At 29.8% G+C, this 24868-nt stretch overlaps 1 protein-coding gene across 1 annotated transcript in view; it reads left to right on the top strand.

The window, feature by feature from the left end:
- The window catches only part of LOC111618853 (protein cereblon-like), a 37290-nt gene that overhangs the window by 6200 nt on the left and 6222 nt on the right, over positions 1-24868 (top strand). The gene's annotated exons all lie outside the window — the stretch shown is intronic.

The following is a 24868-nucleotide window of genomic DNA, read 5'->3' as shown; positions in this document are numbered from 1 at the left end:
TAGATTTTCAATATATCGACTGTACAGTCTGTCCACAGGAGGAACCACCTGATGATATAGATATATCTAATGTATAGTACAGACACATTATTATTTTTAGGGAATGTAGTTTATGTCAAATTTCTTAAATCTGAAATAGCTTAAAATATACATATGTAATATTTTAAGATATAAATGTAGCTTTTATATGATTAATAATAATTTCTTCAGTATTTATTAATATTGAATTCTATTGACATAAAAATAATAGGATGTATTGTCTAAATAGCGAGTTTGTTTATTCGATTATGTGACATAAATTCAAGCTCAGAAATTGAATTAACAACAGTTTTAATTAGAATGAAATAATTATGTAGCATTAGATGTTTTGTATCTTTAACACACTTACTTGAGAAAATGCATTTATCCTATCACTTGTATTTTCTATCCTATCGTTTTGATGTTATATATTTCATTCTTTGGAATGTCTTTTTTATATGTATAAAATGCTTATTTTCAGGTAGCCAGCTGTTTAAACTGGCTACCTGAATATGGAGTCAAAAACATATAAGGTAATATATTACTAATGAAATGTATAGAAGTATCACAAAATGTCTTCTTTTAAATCTTAATGTCCTTTTCACACTTTGGGAATAACTGTCCTTACGGCAGTCAACTTTCCTTTATAGGCTACTCTTCTGCCTCAACATGTAAAATATGGTTATTTTTAACTGGTTACTGACAAAATACAGTTATTTTTTTATCGTATTTAACATATTGAGGCGGAAGAGTAGCCTAAAAAGAAAGGTCAACTCTGCTGTAAGGACAGTTAGTTTCTAAAGTGTGAAAAGGATGTTAAGATTTAAAAGAAGACATTTTGTGATACTTCTACACCTTTAATTTGTAATGTATGAATCTTGTCCTGGCATGTTATAATTGTAAATTAAATTTAATGATTGTGTTGAAAACCTTGAGAATATTTTTTAACCATGTTTTACATATTGAGGCGGAAGAGTAGCCTAAAAAGGAAGGTCAACTCTACCGTAAAGACAGTTAGTTTCTGAAGTGTGAAAAGGACGTTAAGATTTAAAAGAAAACTCTGTTTTAATTATATTTGTAGTAGTAAAATATAGTAGACCCACATATGATTATTAAGTAGTGCAAAATTGAATGCTATGCAAAATTAACATTATGTGAGAAAATTTATATTAATGTGAAATTAAATTAGCATGTTTAATAAAAGCTGACTTAACCTAGGTTCACACATTAAATTTTTTGTCATTTTACTGTAAGTGATACAGAAATCACATGGTGTGACGAAACTAAACCAGTTGAATTTTATTGTTTGGGAATTATTCCAATGAAAATTAAGATTGTAAAACACATAATGAATTATTTTCATTCATTTAGTATCATTTGCCGTTTTTTGTTCATGGCATGGAAAATGAATAAAAATATTAATCAAGAAATTGACTTATATGATGATTATTGAGTTCTTAAATTTGTAGTTGTCCAAGATTTGTCAAGTTAGATTCTGATAAATGAAAATTCAAAGGAGAATTAATTCTGTGTGTAGCATCTTTGCAATCCAAACAATAATTTTGGTAGACGATCAAACAGCAATTAGTTAGAAAACGTTACAGTTTATTTAAAACACTTTTTTAATTCAGATGCATTTTGGGTTGGCTTGTATGTGTTTTAAAAAAATGTTTTAAATAAACCGTAATGTTTTCTAACTAATTGCTGTTTGATTGTCTACCAAAATTATTGTTTGGATTGCAAAGACACTACACACAGAATTTGAAGATACAGCAACCATACCTTCTACATTAGAATTAATTCATTTATAAAAATTTATATCTTTAGTTAACTGAAATTATAAGGCACTTATTTTACACTGAAAATATAAGTTTTCTAAATATAAATGGTAATTTATTTCTGGTTAGTTGTCTAATGAAATCACATTGTCCATGGTATGGTGTCAGAAGCAATTATTGAAGCAATTTTTGTTATGTAGTGTGAACTTGGCTTTACTTATACTATATATATTTGTGAACTGACTAAATGAACTGAAGATTTTTGAATTTAATAACCTAAATCAAAACTAGAATAAGTTGAAGTTTAATACCTCAACATGTTAGAATTTTGAGTTTTGACAAGTAGAGAACTTTATTATTTGTGTTTATAATTAATCTAGATCAGTTATATGAATTATTATGTTAAACGTATTTGGATTTTCAGAACAATCAGCAAATCAATACCTAAATCATATTAATAATTTATGATCATTAATGATACGTTTTACAAATTCAGAAAATATTTCATTAATGTTTTCAGTTTAAATTACTAATTTTTTTTATTGCAAAAAAAATATAATGTAAAAAATAGATATTTTTACATAATAATACAGGTAACCCCCGTATAACACGGCACTTCTATGGTACGGATTCGCTCTAACACAGTTCGAGAATTGGAAACCTCCCTCGTATAATATGGTGCTTTTATAGCACAGGTTCACTCTAACATGGTTCGGGAATTGGGTAAAACCCTCGTACAACATAAAATGTAATAAAGGGTGCATTCTTTTATACCTTCACAAAACTCCGCGCGAACATTCTAATTGTTTTTGTGGCTACTTTGAATGCTCTTTCAACAAATAATTCATTTAATGGTTAAATTTTACAATTGGGACTCTACTTTTGCCTCTAAAAGCTCATTTTAGAATTATAGATTCCTCCACACGATACTATCCATAGTGCGGGCGCCGCCATCTTTCTTTCACCGTCGTTCCTAAATGCCTACAAACAGCTGTGCACTCCTGTTGCAGAGCGACCGCTATTAATGAATGCACCCACAAACTGTTACCAGTTGATGATGCTCATGCTGTGAGATCATCATATAAAATGAATAATCCTCTGGTAAAATATTTACTTAAATAATAAATAAGTATTTTACCTATGAAAAAAATGAATAATAAATCCAATTTAAATAAGGATTTAACAACATGTTTTTTAATTTTTGAAACCTAACCCTCCCTTTTTGCACTAGTTCTTTGTTTCGTATAACACGGATTCGCATAACACGGTAATTTTCTGGAACATAACTCCCGTGTTATAGGGGGGGTTACCTGTTCTTATAAATTAACAAATATAATTAAAACTAAATGTTTTTGAGCATTTATATGAAATTTTCAAAAATATTCATTATTTTTAATTTGTTTCAGGATTTAGATTAGCATATTCTATCATTAATAATAAAAATATGTTTATTAATAATAAGTGTGAAAAATGAAGTTAAAATAAAATTGAACATGATTAATTAAATATATTCAATCTTTATATTTAACAAAATATTTTCACTTAGAAAGATATAATAATCTATTCCTTCATAATACTGAAAATTATTACTTAAACTTATTAATGCATTTAACTTAATATTTTCATTAGTAATTAAAAATAAGCAGTAGAAATATTTTAAGAATAATTACACATATTGTGATCTTTATAGTTTTACGGTATAATTTATGTAGAATACAGTAGAATATGTAAGATAAAACATCCAAGGAGATCTTTTAGCTGTTAACTAGATTACTGGGCAAATATCAGACTAGTTGGACTAGAAAAATAACTGACCAAATGCTCAATAAGAGAAGATTGGACGTTTTTCTCTCTCTCAATCATATGGTTTGCAGTTAATACATTTTGCTTCAGGAAGCTGTGTTTTTGCCTGTGAGAAACATTTTCACTTTCCTGATAGATAACATCTTCCCCTACACATATAATTAATCAACTAATAGTAATAATTAAACTAATAATTAATCAACTAATAATCAACTATAATTAATCAACTGTATGAAAATATATTTAATTGCTAATTTTAATTTATATATTATTATATGAATATAAACTATTAGTTGATGCTATTGACTGATTGAATAATATGTTCATTGTTTTGAATTCATGATATTGTATAGTCTTACTATACAGCAGATTGTTGATAAATGCTTTATCTGTTAATATATGAGAAAAGATACATATGCATTTATATGTATTATTCAGTCATGGGACAGACTGCAAATAGTTTATTATTTTTGACAGCAATGAATAATCTGGAATATTGAAGGAATTCAAAAACTCAGTGTAAATTGGACATATTTTATCCAAATCAGTTTTTGCAACCCAATGAATGTTCTTTACTTATAATTTCATAAAATTTACATTTTAGTAAGAAAGTTATATATTCCTAATATCAGTCCATTCCTGTTGGTTACTAAAGTTACTGTTAACATTTAGTTACTATGGTTATACATAGGCATGGGCGTAGCCAGAGTTTTGTTATAGGGGGCCTAGTAGAGGCCAACCTGACACAAAATTGAATTATTTCAAATTATTGATCATTAAAATGGAACTTCCATAAGAATCGACAATAACTTAACACACATAAAATATGAAACTTCCTTTAATCATAACATTGGCCACAGGGAGCCGTTGACTTTTTTTTTTTTTTTTTTAGGGTTCAGAATTTTTAAGCTTCAATCTTTTATTTCTTTTTGCAAATAGACTCAACACTTTTTCGGTTGTGATTTTCTGGGGGCGTGCCCCTTAGGCCCCCTTGCTACGTCCATGCACATAGGCAAGAATTTTCTCACACAGGCTATAATATTTTAATTTAATATTGAAATGCCTCAGTATTGAATAGGAAAATTTATGAATATTTGTTATAGAGATGTTGAATTTTATGAAGATAACCTGTGACACAAACTAGAAATTTGCAGAACATAGTCTATATGATGGTATAGGTAATTTAAATTAAATCTCTACCTCTGAAAGTATGATGCTGCTATGCAGTTTAGAAGATTCTATCCTAAATATTAAGATTGTTTTTTTATTTCATTTTATTATAGATGCAGTTATAAAATAAGTGAAATAAATGAAATATTGAGAGACAACTTCCTGAATTTTGAGGAATATACAATTGCCTATAGAATGACAGAATTTTTTAAATCATATTATTTCATTTGTTTTATTTATCGTATAATAATAATAATAATAACCTGTACAATATTGACCAATTACTCATCTTCTTATAATCTACAAAATAATCACTTCAGGCATTAAAAACAGAATATATCATCATATAGAATAGCACAATATTCTCACAGAAAAACAAAAAAAGGCTGTTGTAGAACCACGTGATATGCAAAGAACAATTACTAATAGATTCAGTCATTTTACAGAAGTGCACAAACAACACAGAAACCCATATATGATATTCCTAGATTATAGGAAGGCGTTTGAGAGCAAAAATAGGAGTCCAACATATTTTTTATTTCAGAATGTGTAATTCTGAAATAAAAAATATGTTGGACTCCTAAAACATGTAGTTGATCATCATGAAGAATAAGATAGCATCTCACACTTGTGATTATTGCATACACTACATCTATACAAAATACCTCCAATACGTGACATTTCTAGAAAACACAATGCTGTACTGGAGAACAACAATACACCTCAGACTTCATAATATACATAAAAATAAATGAAATACATGCAAGGTGAGGCATTTTCCAGGAAGATTTGTTAAGTCTACTCTGTTCAATATAAACTTTGGTCTGTTAATCTGTTAAATAACAGTAGATAACCATATGAGCCTGCTTGCCCTGTTGTTATAATTAATCAGACTTATTACACACCTTTCCAATTTCTTTAAGATGTAATAGCCCATAATGCATTTTAGCTTTTTTAATAATCCTCTTCAGCTGGGTTACATATACACATTTTAACAATATGCTATTATAATTAAAATACACATAAAAGAAGCTAATAAAATAAAATACACAGATAAACTGACATTTGTATTACTATAGAACTACTACATACAATATTATAATAATAATTATAAAAGATCTTAATAAAACTGATGTTAATTTAACATTCATACTGTTGTGTAATATTCAGTTCTTAATGGTGTTTTCATTCTGGTATGTTCTTTATCATCTTTTTCAAATTTAATACATGAAACCAAAGCTACTGTACACCATACTGTCTATTGACCTCCCTTTTACATTGGTCAAGTGCATTTACCTTTTAACTATTATGTAACTCTTGATGTTGTCTTAAACTTCATTTTATAGTTAACATTTGGATATTGATTGTATTACTCTCATAATGTGAAAATAAAAAGTATATGCATTTGACCAATGTAAAAGGGAGGTCAACAGACAATATGGTGTAAAGTATGATGGCTTTGGTTTCATGTAATAAATTTGAAAAAGATGATAAAGAACATACCAGAATGAAAACACCATCAAGAACTGAATATTACCCAACAGTATGTATGTTAAATTAACATCAATTTTATTAAGATCTTTTATAATTATTGTTATAATATTGTATGTAGTGGTTGTATAGTAATACAAATGTCAGTTTATCTGTGTACAGGTAACCCCCATATAACATGGGAGTTACGTTCCAAAAAATTGCCGTGTTATGCAAATCCCTGTTATACGAAACAAAGAACTAGTATGAAAAGGAGGGTTAGGTTCCAAAAATTTAAAAACATGCTATTATATTTTCATAATTAAGAAAAATTNAGAGACCCAAATAAAACAAATATTTGTGTTTTTCAAATAAATTTTTGTTTGTCTCCTTTATAATAAATGAATTTATTTATTTCTAAGTAAAAATTGAAAGTGTCTGTAGAAGTAATTTTTTTAAAATATCCTTATTTGTAATAAAGTTTTAATGCCTATTACTATAATCTAGACATGTTAATCCTTAAATATACTTGTATATTTAAAGATTGAGCCAAAATATACTTGGGCAACAAGTATATATATTATACTTGTGGCCCAAAACTCCATGACTTCTTCCAATGTGGCTCAGAGAAACAAAAAGGTTGGACACCCCTGGTTTAGAGCTTTATTACTTTATTATACTAGTATTTTAAGGTTCTTAAACCCTTTGTCAGGAAGAATCAACACAAGATCAGTATACAGTAGAGCTTCGATTATCTGACCCCCGATTAACCGTCACATCAGTTAACCGACCGTTTTAATCGGCAAATTTCAAATGTCTGCTAGTGATGTGGCACTACAATATTTGGCTATGTCTTGGCTACTTTAATATTATTTTTGTTAAATTTTTGCGTGTTTTAGCTGGCAACATGACTCGACCATTGAAGAAAGGCCAGTATTTAAACGAGACTTAATTTTCTAATTATGANTAGTCGGCAAATTTCAAATGTCTGCTAGTGATGTGGCACTACAATATTTGGCTATGTCTTGGCTACTTTAATATTATTTTTGTTAAATTTTTGCGTGTTTTAGCTGGCAACATGACTCGACCATTGAAGAAAGGCCAGTATTTAAACGAGACTTAATTTTCTAATTATGAATGGTTGTTTGTTTTGTGAGCAATAAAATAATTTAAAAATAATTTTTAACGATACAATAGCAACGATTATTATTTAAAAAAAAAAATTTGTTAGGCTTAACATCAATGAAAATTCAACGTGAAGTTGGTTAATAGCAATATACTAATATACTAATTACATGGGATATACTAATATACTATACTAATAATGTATTTTTTTCGGTTATCCGACTTTTTCAGTTATCCGACCAACCTGAGTCCCCAATTGAGTCGGATAATCGATGCTCTATTGTAATAGTCAAAACAAAAACAAAAAAAACACTTTTTCTTTAATATTTGATATATTAGTTAAACTGTTTTTGTATTGACTGTCCCTGAAATGATTGTAAGATCTCAAAAATGCTAAAATAATAAAGATGTAAACTTCTGAAACAGCTTTTTTAGTAAAATAGCTAAATTGTCAATAGTCATAAATTTCTGAAAAGATTAATATAAGGTAACAAAAATTGCTTTGTTACATTATCACTTGAATGTCAGTTTTCTCAAGTACTTTCAAGCAACCAAACCATCATCTGGAGACACTATGGTGGGGACAGTAGCCATTAAACTGAGTAGGCTTAAGCCTAGGGGCCCTGAAAGGAAGAGGGTCTGAGACCAAAAAAACAAATTAATGACTCAATTGATATGTTTTTATAACAATGTTATTTAATATAACGTAATGTCACTTTATTCTAATCAGCAAAGGTTGAGACAGGACAAAGCTAGGGGAAGCCTTACTAAAACTTATCCTAGGGACTTGAGTGGTAAATAATTCACCACTGAGTGGAGGTATCAGTAGTCTTAGATTGTACAGCATCCATGTGTTATGTAAACAAATTTAGGTAACAGCTGTCAAGTTACCAACATTCAGATGTTACATAAATTAGCTATCAAGCTGATTCACTTTTGTGTGTCTTAGTGATTGACTTGGTTGCCCAAAAGTACTTGGAAAAATTGATATCAGAATAAGTTTAAATAAAGCATATTTTTGTCATATTTTAAAAATGATTTTAAAATAAGTTATTTTTCATTATTAATATAATTTATATAAATTCAAGTAAATTTTACTTAATGCTTAATGCGGCATGTTCTTCATGATTTTTATATAACAAAATCTAATCGTTCATGTTACCTAACAAATATTTGATTTAATGATTACTAAATTTTGATATCAAACTTCAAATGCAAACCTATATTTTATAAGTTTTATATTAGAAACTGACCTTATTTTATTCTTATTTGCATTTTTATTTCAATATTATGAAAACTGGAAACTACAATTTTGAGTCACTTTTCCAAGGATTTACTAAAGATATGCCAACATTTTCACTTATGAGTTGACAACATTTATAGCAACATTAACAGCAGAATATGAAATACTAAAAAAACACACTTAAAAACTAAATACAGTATGTTAAGTTACTGCATATTTTGTTATAATACTGTGCAAGACTTATAAATCGCTTTGATATTCAAAATTTAAATAATATCTGTGTCGTCAAAATTATTGATTATCAGTACTGAGAGTGAAAAAATCTTGCTAAGAAAGACTTATTACAATGAACAAAAAAGAAATTTGAGAATAAAATTTTAATATATGAACAGTATCAACAATTTTAAAATAATAGTTATTAAAGAAAATAAAAAGAATTACTAACGTTTGATTACAAGAAAAAAGTTTGCTATTAGAAGAAATGAAAAATATGAGGGTAATCCCAAAAGTAAGGTCTCCTATTTTTTTTATAAATACAAAGATGTTTATTTTCAATAATGTTTATATCATTTTAAAGCTTGAACATTTATTTATTTTTCTAATAATTGCCATTTTGGTCAATGCATTTTTTGTAGGTGCTGTGGCAGTTTTTGTATACCAGCTTGCCACCATGTCATGTTAAACTGATTGTAATTCATCACCAGTTGACAGAAGTGTATGGCGAGTCGTGCATGGATGTCAAAAACGTCCTCAAGTGGTATAGGAAGTTTGCAGTTGATCATACTGAAATTCACAATGAAGAAAGAAGCGGGAAACCATCACTTTCTGATGAGATAGTTGCAAAGATTGAGCAAAACATGCATGAAGATCAGCAGATCACTCTGGATGATCTCTGCATTTTGGGGTTTCCTGAAGCACCATTCATAGGATTTTAATGGAAAAGTTGCAATATCAGGTGTGTGCAAGATGGGTCCCGCGACATGGCAGAAAACTGGTATGACATGACATGGGCATACAAAAACTGTCACAGCACCTACAAAAATGCATTGATTGAAATGACAATTATGTAGAAAAATAGATATATGTTCAAGCTTTAAAATGATAGAAACGTTTATTTTCAATAATGTTTATTTGTATTTCTAAAGAGATGGAAGACCTTACTTTTGGAATTGCCTCATATTTAAGTGTCCTTCACCAGCATTACTTTAAAATGGACGAACATTGCACCAATAACCAGGCAGAGTCCTTGGCTATTTTAAGGGCCCTGCATTACATAAAGAAGGAACAAACAACCTTCAAGAACAAGGCTGTATACATTTTCACCGATAGCAAGATAGCCCTGCACCAGATACAAAATCTTAATGTCAACCTCCCCATTATAAGGGATACTATCAACGCCCTCAACCACCTCAATGGATCCACAGTCATCACCCTCGCCTGGACTAAAGGGCACTCAGGCAACAGGGGGAACGATCGTGCGGACTTCCTTGCCAAAAAGGCTACACGTAACCTTGATACCAGCGCATATTCAAAAGTGCCTTACAGTTGGATGGCAAATCAGCTGCTCAGCTATATTTACCAACAATGGCAAAGAAACTGGGACAGCAGCAGCACTGGGAGGACAACCTACTGCTTCTTTCCCCTGCTGGCAAACAGGGCAAGGTTTGACCACTTCACCCCCTCTTATGAACTCACGCAAATCATGACGGGCCACGGAAACTTTAAAGGTTATCTGGCCCGTTTCCTCAGCAAAGGGAATGAACAATGCCATTGCTCGCTTAATGAATGGGATGACAGCGACCACTTGCTGTTCCGCTGCCCTCTGTATGAGAACAAACGAAGACAACTGATACAAGCTGTGATGCAGGAGAACGAAGTGTGGCCATGTCTGGCAAGTCTTCTTCTCAGCAACAAAGACATTTTCACAAAATTCAATGACTTTATTCGCCAAATTAAGGTGCTCAGCTAACTGTGTGTGGCGGGCAACCTCTCTATCACATGGTCTCTATCTTAGCGCCGCGATTCTTCACCCAGGACTTCAGGCGGCCTTAGTTTGTTACTAACATCTGCATGCCAACGTCGGGATCTGCTTTATTCTGTACAGTTTTGTTTTGGCTAATTGTAAAGGGCATATATATGTTCAACCCGCTCTAAAGTGTATTTTCTGTTTAATTGTGCTATGTACTTCTGATTATTGTATCTACTATGTCATATCTGGACTGCTGTGTCAGTCTAGCTATTGTGATTGTTACCTCTATTATTCGGTTCCCAGCCATCCTCATGTGATCCCTTTTCCTCTTCCTTCTCTTCCCCCATTCCTCTCCTCCTCCTCCCCCTTTTCCCCCTTCTTCCTCAGGCTATACGTATTGGTAAGGCTGTCTCTTTCACAACTGTCAACTGTGAATTTATCCTACAAGAATTTGACAAAGTTGAAGAATTTGAAGTAAAGAGACTATTATAAAAATTGCACACTAAATATTTTTTTTGTATCTTGTTTATTAAAATGTCACTTCATGAAGAATTTCCAGAATCTAAATTTGTTTGTTTAGTGAGATTTATCTGTACTTATTAAAATATCTATATTACTAAATATCACTGCTAAATCTTTAATTTCCAGTAAGATAAAATACACAAATGAACGAATGTTTTCAATCTTAACCAAGTTCTGCCTCAGGTTCTTGGATCACTTGAGTTCTAAATATGGAATGCTAAGATTTGAATGTTTTGAATACAAACTGTTTTAACCAGGGAAGGTTTAGCAGTGATATTTACATGTACCGGTAATTAGTCTAGAAGTTTGTATATCTATATTACATATATTAAAGTTGTTTTTTTTATTATTTTTGTTGAATATTTTTAAAACTGTGAAATGTTTTATGTGAAATGTTTTATTTTTATCCATTTATAAATAAATATTCATTTTCTTTGTTTGAACTGTTTTGAAATAAAAGAAAATTAAGAAAACTCTGTTTTATGATTAAAACATGCCAGGACAAAATTCATACATTACAATATTAAATGTGTAGAAGTAATCACAAAAGTGTCTTCTTTTAAATCTTAATGTCCTTTTCACACTTAATTATATATTTTTTTTTAATTGTAAATTAAATTTAATGATTGTGTTGAAAACCTTGAGAATATTTTTTAACCATGTTTTACATATTGAGGCGGAAGAGTAGCCTAAAAAGGAAGGTCAACTCTACCGTAAAGACAGTTAGTTTCTGAAGTGTGAAAAGGACGTTAAGATTTAAAAGAAAACTCTGTTTTAATTATATTTGTAGTAGTAAAATATAGTAGACCCACATATGATTATTAAGTAGTGCAAAATTGAATGCTATGCAAAATTAACATTATGTGAGAAAATTTATATTAATGTGAAATTAAATTAGCATGTTTAATAAAAGCTGACTTAACCTAGGTTCACACATTAAATTTTTTGTCATTTTACTGTAAGTGATACAGAAATCACATGGTGTGACGAAACTAAACCAGTTGAATTTTATTGTTTGGGAATTATTCCAATGAAAATTAAGATTGTAAAACACATAATGAATTATTTTCATTCATTTAGTATCATTTGCCGTTTTTTGTTCATGGCATGGAAAATGAATAAAAATATTAATCAAGAAATTGACTTATATGATGATTATTGAGTTCTTAAATTTGTAGTTGTCCAAGATTTGTCAAGTTAGATTCTGATAAATGAAAATTCAAAGGAGAATTAATTCTGTGTGTAGCATCTTTGCAATCCAAACAATAATTTTGGTAGACGATCAAACAGCAATTAGTTAGAAAACGTTACAGTTTATTTAAAACACTTTTTTAATTCAGATGCATTTTGGGTTGGCTTGTATGTGTTTTAAAAAAATGTTTTAAATAAACCGTAATGTTTTCTAACTAATTGCTGTTTGATTGTCTACCAAAATTATTGTTTGGATTGCAAAGACACTACACACAGAATTTGAAGATACAGCAACCATACCTTCTACATTAGAATTAATTCATTTATAAAAATTTATATCTTTAGTTAACTGAAATTATAAGGCACTTATTTTACACTGAAAATATAAGTTTTCTAAATATAAATGGTAATTTATTTCTGGTTAGTTGTCTAATGAAATCACATTGTCCATGGTATGGTGTCAGAAGCAATTATTGAAGCAATTTTTGTTATGTAGTGTGAACTTGGCTTTACTTATACTATATATATTTGTGAACTGACTAAATGAACTGAAGATTTTTGAATTTAATAACCTAAATCAAAACTAGAATAAGTTGAAGTTTAATACCTCAACATGTTAGAATTTTGAGTTTTGACAAGTAGAGAACTTTATTATTTGTGTTTATAATTAATCTAGATCAGTTATATGAATTATTATGTTAAACGTATTTGGATTTTCAGAACAATCAGCAAATCAATACCTAAATCATATTAATAATTTATGATCATTAATGATACGTTTTACAAATTCAGAAAATATTTCATTAATGTTTTCAGTTTAAATTACTAATTTTTTTTATTGCAAAAAAAATATAATGTAAAAAATAGATATTTTTACATAATAATACAGGTAACCCCCGTATAACACGGCACTTCTATGGTACGGATTCGCTCTAACACAGTTCGAGAATTGGAAACCTCCCTCGTATAATATGGTGCTTTTATAGCACAGGTTCACTCTAACATGGTTCGGGAATTGGGTAAAACCCTCGTACAACATAAAATGTAATAAAGGGTGCATTCTTTTATACCTTCACAAAACTCCGCGCGAACATTCTAATTGTTTTTGTGGCTACTTTGAATGCTCTTTCAACAAATAATTCATTTAATGGTTAAATTTTACAATTGGGACTCTACTTTTGCCTCTAAAAGCTCATTTTAGAATTATAGATTCCTCCACACGATACTATCCATAGTGCGGGCGCCGCCATCTTTCTTTCACCGTCGTTCCTAAATGCCTACAAACAGCTGTGCACTCCTGTTGCAGAGCGACCGCTATTAATGAATGCACCCACAAACTGTTACCAGTTGATGATGCTCATGCTGTGAGATCATCATATAAAATGAATAATCCTCTGGTAAAATATTTACTTAAATAATAAATAAGTATTTTACCTATGAAAAAAATGAATAATAAATCCAATTTAAATAAGGATTTAACAACATGTTTTTTAATTTTTGAAACCTAACCCTCCCTTTTTGCACTAGTTCTTTGTTTCGTATAACACGGATTCGCATAACACGGTAATTTTCTGGAACATAACTCCCGTGTTATAGGGGGGGTTACCTGTTCTTATAAATTAACAAATATAATTAAAACTAAATGTTTTTGAGCATTTATATGAAATTTTCAAAAATATTCATTATTTTTAATTTGTTTCAGGATTTAGATTAGCATATTCTATCATTAATAATAAAAATATGTTTATTAATAATAAGTGTGAAAAATGAAGTTAAAATAAAATTGAACATGATTAATTAAATATATTCAATCTTTATATTTAACAAAATATTTTCACTTAGAAAGATATAATAATCTATTCCTTCATAATACTGAAAATTATTACTTAAACTTATTAATGCATTTAACTTAATATTTTCATTAGTAATTAAAAATAAGCAGTAGAAATATTTTAAGAATAATTACACATATTGTGATCTTTATAGTTTTACGGTATAATTTATGTAGAATACAGTAGAATATGTAAGATAAAACATCCAAGGAGATCTTTTAGCTGTTAACTAGATTACTGGGCAAATATCAGACTAGTTGGACTAGAAAAATAACTGACCAAATGCTCAATAAGAGAAGATTGGACGTTTTTCTCTCTCTCAATCATATGGTTTGCAGTTAATACATTTTGCTTCAGGAAGCTGTGTTTTTGCCTGTGAGAAACATTTTCACTTTCCTGATAGATAACATCTTCCCCTACACATATAATTAATCAACTAATAGTAATAATTAAACTAATAATTAATCAACTAATAATCAACTATAATTAATCAACTGTATGAAAATATATTTAATTGCTAATTTTAATTTATATATTATTATATGAATATAAACTATTAGTTGATGCTATTGACTGATTGAATAATATGTTCATTGTTTTGAATTCATGATATTGTATAGTCTTACTATACAGCAGATTGTTGATAAATGCTTTATCTGTTAATATATGAGAAAAGATACATATGCATTTATATGTATTATTCAGTCATGGGACAGACTGCAAATAGTTTATTATTTTTGACAGCAATGAATAATCTGGAATATTGAAGGAATTCAAAAACTCAGTGTAAATTGGACATATTTTATCCAAATCAGTTTTTGCAACCCAATGAATGTTCTTTACTTATAATTTCATAAAATTTACATTTTAGTAAGAAAGTTATATATTCCTAATATCAGTCCATTCCTGTTGGTTACTAAAGTTACTGTTAACATTTAGTTACTATGGTTATACATAGGCATGGGCGTAGCCAGAGTTTTGTTATAGGGGGCCTAGTAGAGGCCAACCTGACACAAAATTGAATTATTTCAAATTATTGATCATTAAAATGGAACTTCCATAAGAATCGACAATAACTTAACACACATAAAATATGAAACTTCCTTTAATCATAACATTGGCCACAGGGAGCCGTTGACTTTTTTTTTTTTTTTTTTAGGGTTCAGAATTTTTAAGCTTCAATCTTTTATTTCTTTTTGCAAATAGACTCAACACTTTTTCGGTTGTGATTTTCTGGGGGCGTGCCCCTTAGGCCCCCTTGCTACGTCCATGCACATAGGCAAGAATTTTCTCACACAGGCTATAATATTTTAATTTAATATTGAAATGCCTCAGTATTGAATAGGAAAATTTATGAATATTTGTTATAGAGATGTTGAATTTTATGAAGATAACCTGTGACACAAACTAGAAATTTGCAGAACATAGTCTATATGATGGTATAGGTAATTTAAATTAAATCTCTACCTCTGAAAGTATGATGCTGCTATGCAGTTTAGAAGATTCTATCCTAAATATTAAGATTGTTTTTTTATTTCATTTTATTATAGATGCAGTTATAAAATAAGTGAAATAAATGAAATATTGAGAGACAACTTCCTGAATTTTGAGGAATATACAATTGCCTATAGAATGACAGAATTTTTTAAATCATATTATTTCATTTGTTTTATTTATCGTATAATAATAATAATAATAACCTGTACAATATTGACCAATTACTCATCTTCTTATAATCTACAAAATAATCACTTCAGGCATTAAAAACAGAATATATCATCATATAGAATAGCACAATATTCTCACAGAAAAACAAAAAAAGGCTGTTGTAGAACCACGTGATATGCAAAGAACAATTACTAATAGATTCAGTCATTTTACAGAAGTGCACAAACAACACAGAAACCCATATATGATATTCCTAGATTATAGGAAGGCGTTTGAGAGCAAAAATAGGAGTCCAACATATTTTTTATTTCAGAATGTGTAATTCTGAAATAAAAAATATGTTGGACTCCTAAAACATGTAGTTGATCATCATGAAGAATAAGATAGCATCTCACACTTGTGATTATTGCATACACTACATCTATACAAAATACCTCCAATACGTGACATTTCTAGAAAACACAATGCTGTACTGGAGAACAACAATACACCTCAGACTTCATAATATACATAAAAATAAATGAAATACATGCAAGGTGAGGCATTTTCCAGGAAGATTTGTTAAGTCTACTCTGTTCAATATAAACTTTGGTCTGTTAATCTGTTAAATAACAGTAGATAACCATATGAGCCTGCTTGCCCTGTTGTTATAATTAATCAGACTTATTACACACCTTTCCAATTTCTTTAAGATGTAATAGCCCATAATGCATTTTAGCTTTTTTAATAATCCTCTTCAGCTGGGTTACATATACACATTTTAACAATATGCTATTATAATTAAAATACACATAAAAGAAGCTAATAAAATAAAATACACAGATAAACTGACATTTGTATTACTATAGAACTACTACATACAATATTATAATAATAATTATAAAAGATCTTAATAAAACTGATGTTAATTTAACATTCATACTGTTGTGTAATATTCAGTTCTTAATGGTGTTTTCATTCTGGTATGTTCTTTATCATCTTTTTCAAATTTAATACATGAAACCAAAGCTACTGTACACCATACTGTCTATTGACCTCCCTTTTACATTGGTCAAGTGCATTTACCTTTTAACTATTATGTAACTCTTGATGTTGTCTTAAACTTCATTTTATAGTTAACATTTGGATATTGATTGTATTACTCTCATAATGTGAAAATAAAAAGTATATGCATTTGACCAATGTAAAAGGGAGGTCAACAGACAATATGGTGTAAAGTATGATGGCTTTGGTTTCATGTAATAAATTTGAAAAAGATGATAAAGAACATACCAGAATGAAAACACCATCAAGAACTGAATATTACCCAACAGTATGTATGTTAAATTAACATCAATTTTATTAAGATCTTTTATAATTATTGTTATAATATTGTATGTAGTGGTTGTATAGTAATACAAATGTCAGTTTATCTGTGTACAGGTAACCCCCATATAACATGGGAGTTACGTTCCAAAAAATTGCCGTGTTATGCAAATCCCTGTTATACGAAACAAAGAACTAGTATGAAAAGGAGGGTTAGGTTCCAAAAATTTAAAAACATGCTATTATATTTTCATAATTAAGAAAATTTTAATAAAAATATTTATCTTAAGTGATACGTATTAATATAAATTAAACAATGTTTTCTTCGTCATCACTAAAAGCACTATTAACTGAGAACGTTTTCTTTTTGGCAAGTTATCCTTATCCTCTGAGCATTTTTCTGCATTATCTTAAGATCCATGCTCTACCTTTTTTCAGAAAGTATGTAATTTTAGATTGCTTGCTTCTAGTTAAAAGATCTTTATAAATTTCCTTATATGGTGTTAAGCACTTATGAAGAATAAAGCAAGTATGGAATAAGGGAAAAACATCTGGCAACATCAGAAGCAGAAGCGTCGAGATCTGGCAACATTGAAACAAGTTTCGAGAAGGACCATGTGTATTGACAGAAGGCGAGAAAAGAAAATTTATGTACTTAAGTATGTAAAAAATTTATTACATTTTATGTTGTACGAGGGTTTTACCCAATTCTCGAACTATGTCAGAGTGAATCCGTGCTATAACAGTACCGTGTTATACGGGGATGGTCCCAATTTTCAAACCGTGTTAGAGTGAATCCGTGCTATAGAAGTGCCGCGTTATACGGGGGTTACCTGTATTTTATTTTATCAGCTTCTTTTATGTGTATTTAATTATAATACCATATTGTCAAAATGTGTATATGTAACCCAGCTGAAGAGGACTATTAAAAAAGCTAAAATGCATTCTGGGCTATTAAATGTTAAAAAAATTGGAAAAGTGTGTAATAAGTCTGATAATTATAACAGGGCAAGCAGACTCATATGGTTATTTACTACTATTTAAATCTACTCTGGTTCTGTCTGGCCTTGTTTAATCTATTGGACAGTGAGTTCAACACAAAATATGAATGCATCATCAAACACAACAGAACAACACAATACACATTATCTCATCTCATGTTACATGCAGTGTTTCTCAAACTTTTGCTCACACAATTCAATATATTTGTTTGTAATGATTCTGCAACCCAAAATGTTTATAATATAAATAATATAAAATTTTTAAAATCCTGGTGAACTGGAGTCACTGTATATTATATAATAAAATAAAATTATGCTTTATTGATGATAATTTTTGTGTTTGAAATGTAACATTGAATACATTTCTGTTAAGGACAGTTCAGGCCAATTTCAATTTGTAACAAATAACTTACTTCAATTTTTGTTTTTATTATTGAAATTTAACAATTAAAAATGTAAGATTGATCATTGTAAATAAAACAGACCATTTCAAAATTATTTATGAGTCTGTTTTACTTTGAAAAATATTACAGGGTTTTTTTTGTATAAACTTAATGAGCCTGTTTTTAAAATGTACTTTTTAGATTGTAAGATTTTGTCAATTTCATTTTGTATATACAAAACAAAACAAAAAATTTTTTTAAAATTATTTATTGATTCACTTGTGCCAAAATTTATCCATTATTTATTTATTTATAATTTATTGTTTTGTATGATAATAAACCTAAAAGTTTGAATAAACAAGGAAATATTTTTAAAATCATTGCAATGCAAATAGCTTTATTACTAAGACTTTACATAAAATATCTTTTTTGATATTATTCAAAATAAAAAAGATAAATCAATTTTATATACACACATTCTATAATCTTAATTTTATTACTAAATGAGAACATAACAACCACTCATCATACTATGTATAAAATGAGAAATTGTTGGTTATAAATTCCTTGCTTGTACAGTTCTAGAATGCTCCATTGCCCATTGTCCCCCTCTATTATGTTATCTGGAGGGGCAGTAAGCTCAACAGGGGAGCAGAGAGGTTGTATATATTGACATGTGGTTTGGAGAGAGACTGTTTTTCAATGCCAATGTGGAGGAATATGAGAGTGATCAGTGACAAAGATATTGTGCGAGGGAAGAACTTGGAGAGAGTATAGATTCTGTTCCAAATGACGAGGACAAGACAGCAGCTATGTGACATGGGGTTCAGAGGTACTTCTTCCGTTATAGTGTCTCCTTTCCCCTTTTGTCTAATTGTGTACCAGCAATAGACAAAACCCAAAGGAGGTGAATGAGCTCAACTGGGTTATCGATGGTATATGGGTAGCCTTTGAGGTGGGGAGAAAGTAGGTTGTGAATGGCTTTCTCAATTTTCTTGTGGGAGCTCCTCCTTCGGGTTTTGTCTTCGACACTGCAGTATATTACCGTGTTAGACTTTAAATCTATGTACCCATTGGTGGAGCTCCCTCCAGCTTTTTGCTCCCTTAGGGACTTTTTGCTTAATTTGACTCAAGAACAAGCATTACACCAGCAAGTCATTGAATTAGCCCATCTGATCTGTTATAATTCTATCTTTGCGTTTGACGGAGAAGTCTACAAACAAAAAAGGGGAGTCCTCATGGGTAGCCCAGTATCCAGGAACCTATGTGAAATGGTCGTTAGGCAACTTGAACGAAAAATACTTCCACTGTTCCTCCCAAACATCTTACTCTATAGGAGGTATGTGGACGACATCGTCATCATGTGGAAGACAATACCTGACATCTCAAATTTCATACAAACCGTTAATGATAATCCCTACGGCCTAATGCTAGAAATGGAACAATCTAGCAATACTGAGGTCCACTTTTTGGATATAAACATTAAAGTAGAAGGATCCACCATCGTCACGTCGGTATACCGTAAACCTTATGTCACCTCTATATACATACCGGTAGGTTCATCCGACCCATTCACCTATAAGGCTGCAGCATTTAATACTATGATTAAAAGGGCCTTTTCCCACTCGTCCACCACGCAAGCCCTCAACACCGAATTGAATTATATCAAAAGGATAGCAGCCAAGCACGGTTACCATGGTCTAACACACCGTCTAATTGAGCGACATCAACGCTCACAATATGCACCCACTACGCGTACGAAGACCAATACTGACCAGGATGAACGTACATGCCTCCCAGTCACCTTTAACCCATATGTTAAAGCGATATACGCTGAGATCGCCGGAAAACAACAATTACAAATAGCCTATAGAAGATGCCCAACAATCTATGACATCCTCAGAAATGGAAAAGGCAGTCCAGTTCATAGCAGGCTTCCTGGCGTGTACTCTATCCCGCTGAAAGATAACAAATGTAACGAGAACCTTGTCTGTATCGGCTCAACCAAGCGAGAGTACCAGAGTACAAGAGCATCAAGCAGACCTTCGGCATGGGTAGTACACCACGGCCCTAACCACCTTTGCATCCGATCCCAATATAGAACCGGAGTTCGACAAAGCTGACATCATCGACACTACACCCCACCTGGAACATCTAAAATGGCAGGAAGCTATATCCATCTGCAAGGCTAACCACCTGACCACATGTATAAACCGGAAGGATGAGATTAATCTTTCTATAGCGTGGCAGGTCCTCATAAATGACGATCTATAAATATCAACATCAGCGCACGATTGCGCATGACCGTCTTAATGATTGTTCGTTATGCGAGTTTCAGATTTTTGTTTAAACATCTGCGTTCTATTTTTAGATTCGGTTTTTTATTTAAATATCTATGTTCCGTTTTTTGAAGTGTTCTGTTGGAATTTTTTCTTTACCTGAGGAAGAGCTATCTCAACAGCTCGAAAACGTTTGTGAAAGGAAGATTTTTTCACACAAAATTACACCAGTAACAGGTTCCGTATTTAGTATCTGGGTAATTATTTTACTCCACAGGCTTCTTTTTCTTTTCACTTAGATAAATTGTTTTTGAAATATAAACTTCAGCTTTCTAATTTAATAAAGCTGATGGTCAGAATGAAGCAGTCTTCCATTAAGTCGTATTATCGATTGTTTGATTCCTTGATACATTCAAGTTTGGGGTATATGTTCCCTATTTGGGGACCATCTTTTGTTGACAAATTGGAGAAGATGCAATTGAGATTTATTAGATCAATATTTCATATTAATCGTTCGGTCCATGGACCTGTTTTAAGATTTGAACTAGGTCGTCCACCAATGGCTATACATTTAACAATGACTATTTTTAGATATTGGAGTAAAATTTTGGAGTTACCAGATTATGACCCTAGAAAGTTGATTTATAACAAATTGAAATTAATAGGTGGAAATTCTTCATTTGTAACTTGGTCTTCCTCAGTTGAAAACTTATTGTCTGAATTAGGTTATTCTACTGACTATTATGTTCAGGTTTCAAATAGAAAGCTTTTTATGGCTGAAATATTTCAGTCATTAAAAGATAAATATTGGGCTCAAGATATTCAATATATTGAGCAAAAGAGTATGTTTTATGAGACTTCCTTAATAGCTCCATGGACACCTCGACATTATTTATTATCAAATTTAAATTATAATGTTAAATCTTTGATAATTCAGTTGCAACTTAATGACTATACTATTGTATTAAATAGACGTAGAATGAATATTTCTGCCCATTCTAACTGCCCATTATGTAACCGACTCTGTGAAAGTATTAAAACCACTTATTTTTATCTTGTGAAATTACTGAACATTTAAGAGATAATTTATTGACAACTGATTTTGATATGTTTTGTTTATACGATGATAGTTTAAGCTCTGACATGCTATTTAAAGTTTATAAATTTTTCTGTTATTTATTTAACATGTTAATATAACATTATTAATTAAGCTTTAATATCTTTAAAACCATGTATAACAATGTTTGTATTTGTCAATATTACAAGATCTTGTAACCCCTTTGTAAAGGCGAAAGCCGTAACAAATAAATGTTGATTGATTGAAAAAAAAAATTTGTTGGCATTGTTTATAATAATTTAACAATCTATTTATCATGTTTATGTGTGTGGATTTCATTTTAATATGAACAGAAATCTTAATTCTCACTTATGAATTTCTATATGTGGCTTGTATGAACTTTTGACAATTTTCACAGGAGCTGACTGACCTTAGCCAATGAGATAATGGCCCATCTGAATAAAAATGAAGGAAATGCTAATAAGCATAAGGTAGAAGTAAAAGCAAATGCTTTAAGGAAAGATAGAAGCAAAAACCTTTTCTCTGTTTGGTATGAATAATAATTATCTTATACTTCCAAGCAAATGCTTTTGGTAAACAAGTAAAAAAAAGGTTAAAAGGTTACCCCTTTTTATATGTATACTAACTGAAGAGGGACTATCCCGATAGTCTGAAATGCATTTTGGTTATTTCATGTTAATTACATATGTATCTAATTTAATGCACACCACTTCTCGTTTTTATTAAATGTACTCCATTGATACCTGGGTGTTTATGCTTATTATCACTGGTGTGATAAGTCCTTATTATCTACCTCACATTAGTAGGTTTTTTAATTAAGTAAAATGTTCTTGATATATAGGTTATGACACATTTAATCTCGTCCCTATGTTCTATTTTATTATTTGTATTCAATTCATATTAATCATATGCATGCTGGCCTTTCTTAATTAATTTAATAAGTGTAGATTTTCAAATTTTGCAATTTATTCAACCAGAAATGATGGAAAATGATATAGTACTTGAAGTTTTCAGTGGAAGATGAACAAAAGTTTTCCAAAATTCTATGGTATGGAAGAAAACAACAATTTATCATCATAAAGTTTAAAGACAGTTGTTTTTAATCATTCAGAATCAAATCATTATTATAAAATCCTGAATGATAAATAAATTCCTACTATCATCTGTATGTCTTTTCTTAATCTTGCAAATGGAATTAGATGAAATATGATTAAAAATTGAAGCCTGGCATTGTGATGATGTCACAATAAATAATTGCTTGTTTTATATAATAAATGTTTACATAAATTACATATTATAATTTATTTTAAGTTACAGATGAGATTATAAGCATGTGTGTGTGTGTGAGAGAGAGAATTCTAAATTATATTCTTAGATAAATATATATCTTGTAATGTTTATCAAATTTTGTATTATAACATATTTGTGAATAAATTGGCAGTTACCAGTTTTTTCTTTTTTTATAACTGGACTGTAATGATATTTCTGATTAAGTGATAGGAGACTATCTTTTTATGTACAAATAAAAACCTAATTCAGATAATATAATTATCTTCTAAGTGCAATTGAACTTATAATTTTTTTGTTTTATATAAGTAAATTGATTTTGATCCTAAATATGAATTTATATGTTTTTATTATTTTTAATTATCTTGTTGTATAATTGACAAGACTATGTCTCATCTATAAAATTGCACTGCTGTCAACAACTGAACACCTTAGAGGTATGAAGGAGTACATGTCAGCATTTGCAATTTGGCACAGATTATTTGTTGCCCAAATCATATGAACATAAAAAAACCAGACTTGTAGGTAGTCAGGGGACTGAGAACTGGGTCAAAATAAAATACAAAACGGCGAGACTGTTTCTACAAACAAGCGCGAGTGTGAGATTTGCACATGCATTGCTTGCAAACTGAAACAATAAATAAATGCAAATGCAATGTAAAATTTTAAAGATATTCACAAAACATTTTGTATTTTAAAAATTTGATTTGATATTTAAAATTCAAGAAGTTATTCTTTATAAAAACTTTAATTATAAGATTCAGTAGAAAGAATATTTCAAATAGTATCTTTGATTTTGAATTTCAGTTTTGCATAGGTTTTAATTTAAATTCACATATAGCAAGACATAGTCTTGTCTCAAAAATGGCTTTGCTGTTTTACTTGTTTGATAGTATGATTGATTGATTTTAAATTTTTCTGTTTTGTTACATGGATAATTTAAGATTATTAACTGAAATATTTTTTAGTATTAATATGGCAAATATATACCTAGTTAAGACCTTAGTCTTTATAGAGCATTTTTCTTGTTTCTTATATAATACACTCATATATATAGTAAACTTTCATACAATGATTTTCCACCAGAAAGTGTGGAGGGTTCATTATATAGAAAATTTGTCAGTAATGAAAAGAAGGTGCAGTTACTATTGTGGTGATGTTTTATTATCTTAAAAGATATTTTATTTTGATATTAATACAAGCACAAGGATATCATGTATGCAATTTTATATTTAAGAAAGAGCAAATAGGAGGTGTAGTTATTATTTTCAATTTTAAAAATTTGTGATCAAAATAGTCTCACATATTTATGTTGAAAAATCATCAGTAATCTTTGTATTTTTTTTCCTATTTTACTTTCAGTGAATGATTCTAACTTTGTTTGATTATTTAAATATTTTATCTAAAATGTTTTCTTGCTGATGGAAACCATTTCTTACAGTTGTGAGAGTATTAAAAAGTTACATAAAACTGAGTTATGTGAAATCTTTACATGTACAGTACTGTACAGTATAGTACAGATATTTTACTATATTCATAATGGCTATCCAGTGGACAACAGTTGCAAAAATTGCAAAAATGAATTAAGATTTTAACTAATGTTAACATTTATCAATACATAAAGATCTATTTTTATTTATCCAGTTCCAAGTTGTTATATAGCAATTAAACTTTGCCAAAGGGACAAAAATGTCTGTATTTAGCAAAGTTTAAATCTGTCTTTTTTACATTTAAAAATAAATGTAA

Source organism: Centruroides sculpturatus, unplaced genomic scaffold (assembly GCF_000671375.1).
Source record: "Centruroides sculpturatus isolate CEXI.00-Female unplaced genomic scaffold, Cexi_2.0 scaffold149, whole genome shotgun sequence".
Classification (NCBI taxonomy): domain Eukaryota; kingdom Metazoa; phylum Arthropoda; class Arachnida; order Scorpiones; family Buthidae; genus Centruroides; species Centruroides sculpturatus.
Note: the sequence above shows the minus strand (reverse complement) of the source record. Positions and strands in the feature narration are given on the sequence as shown.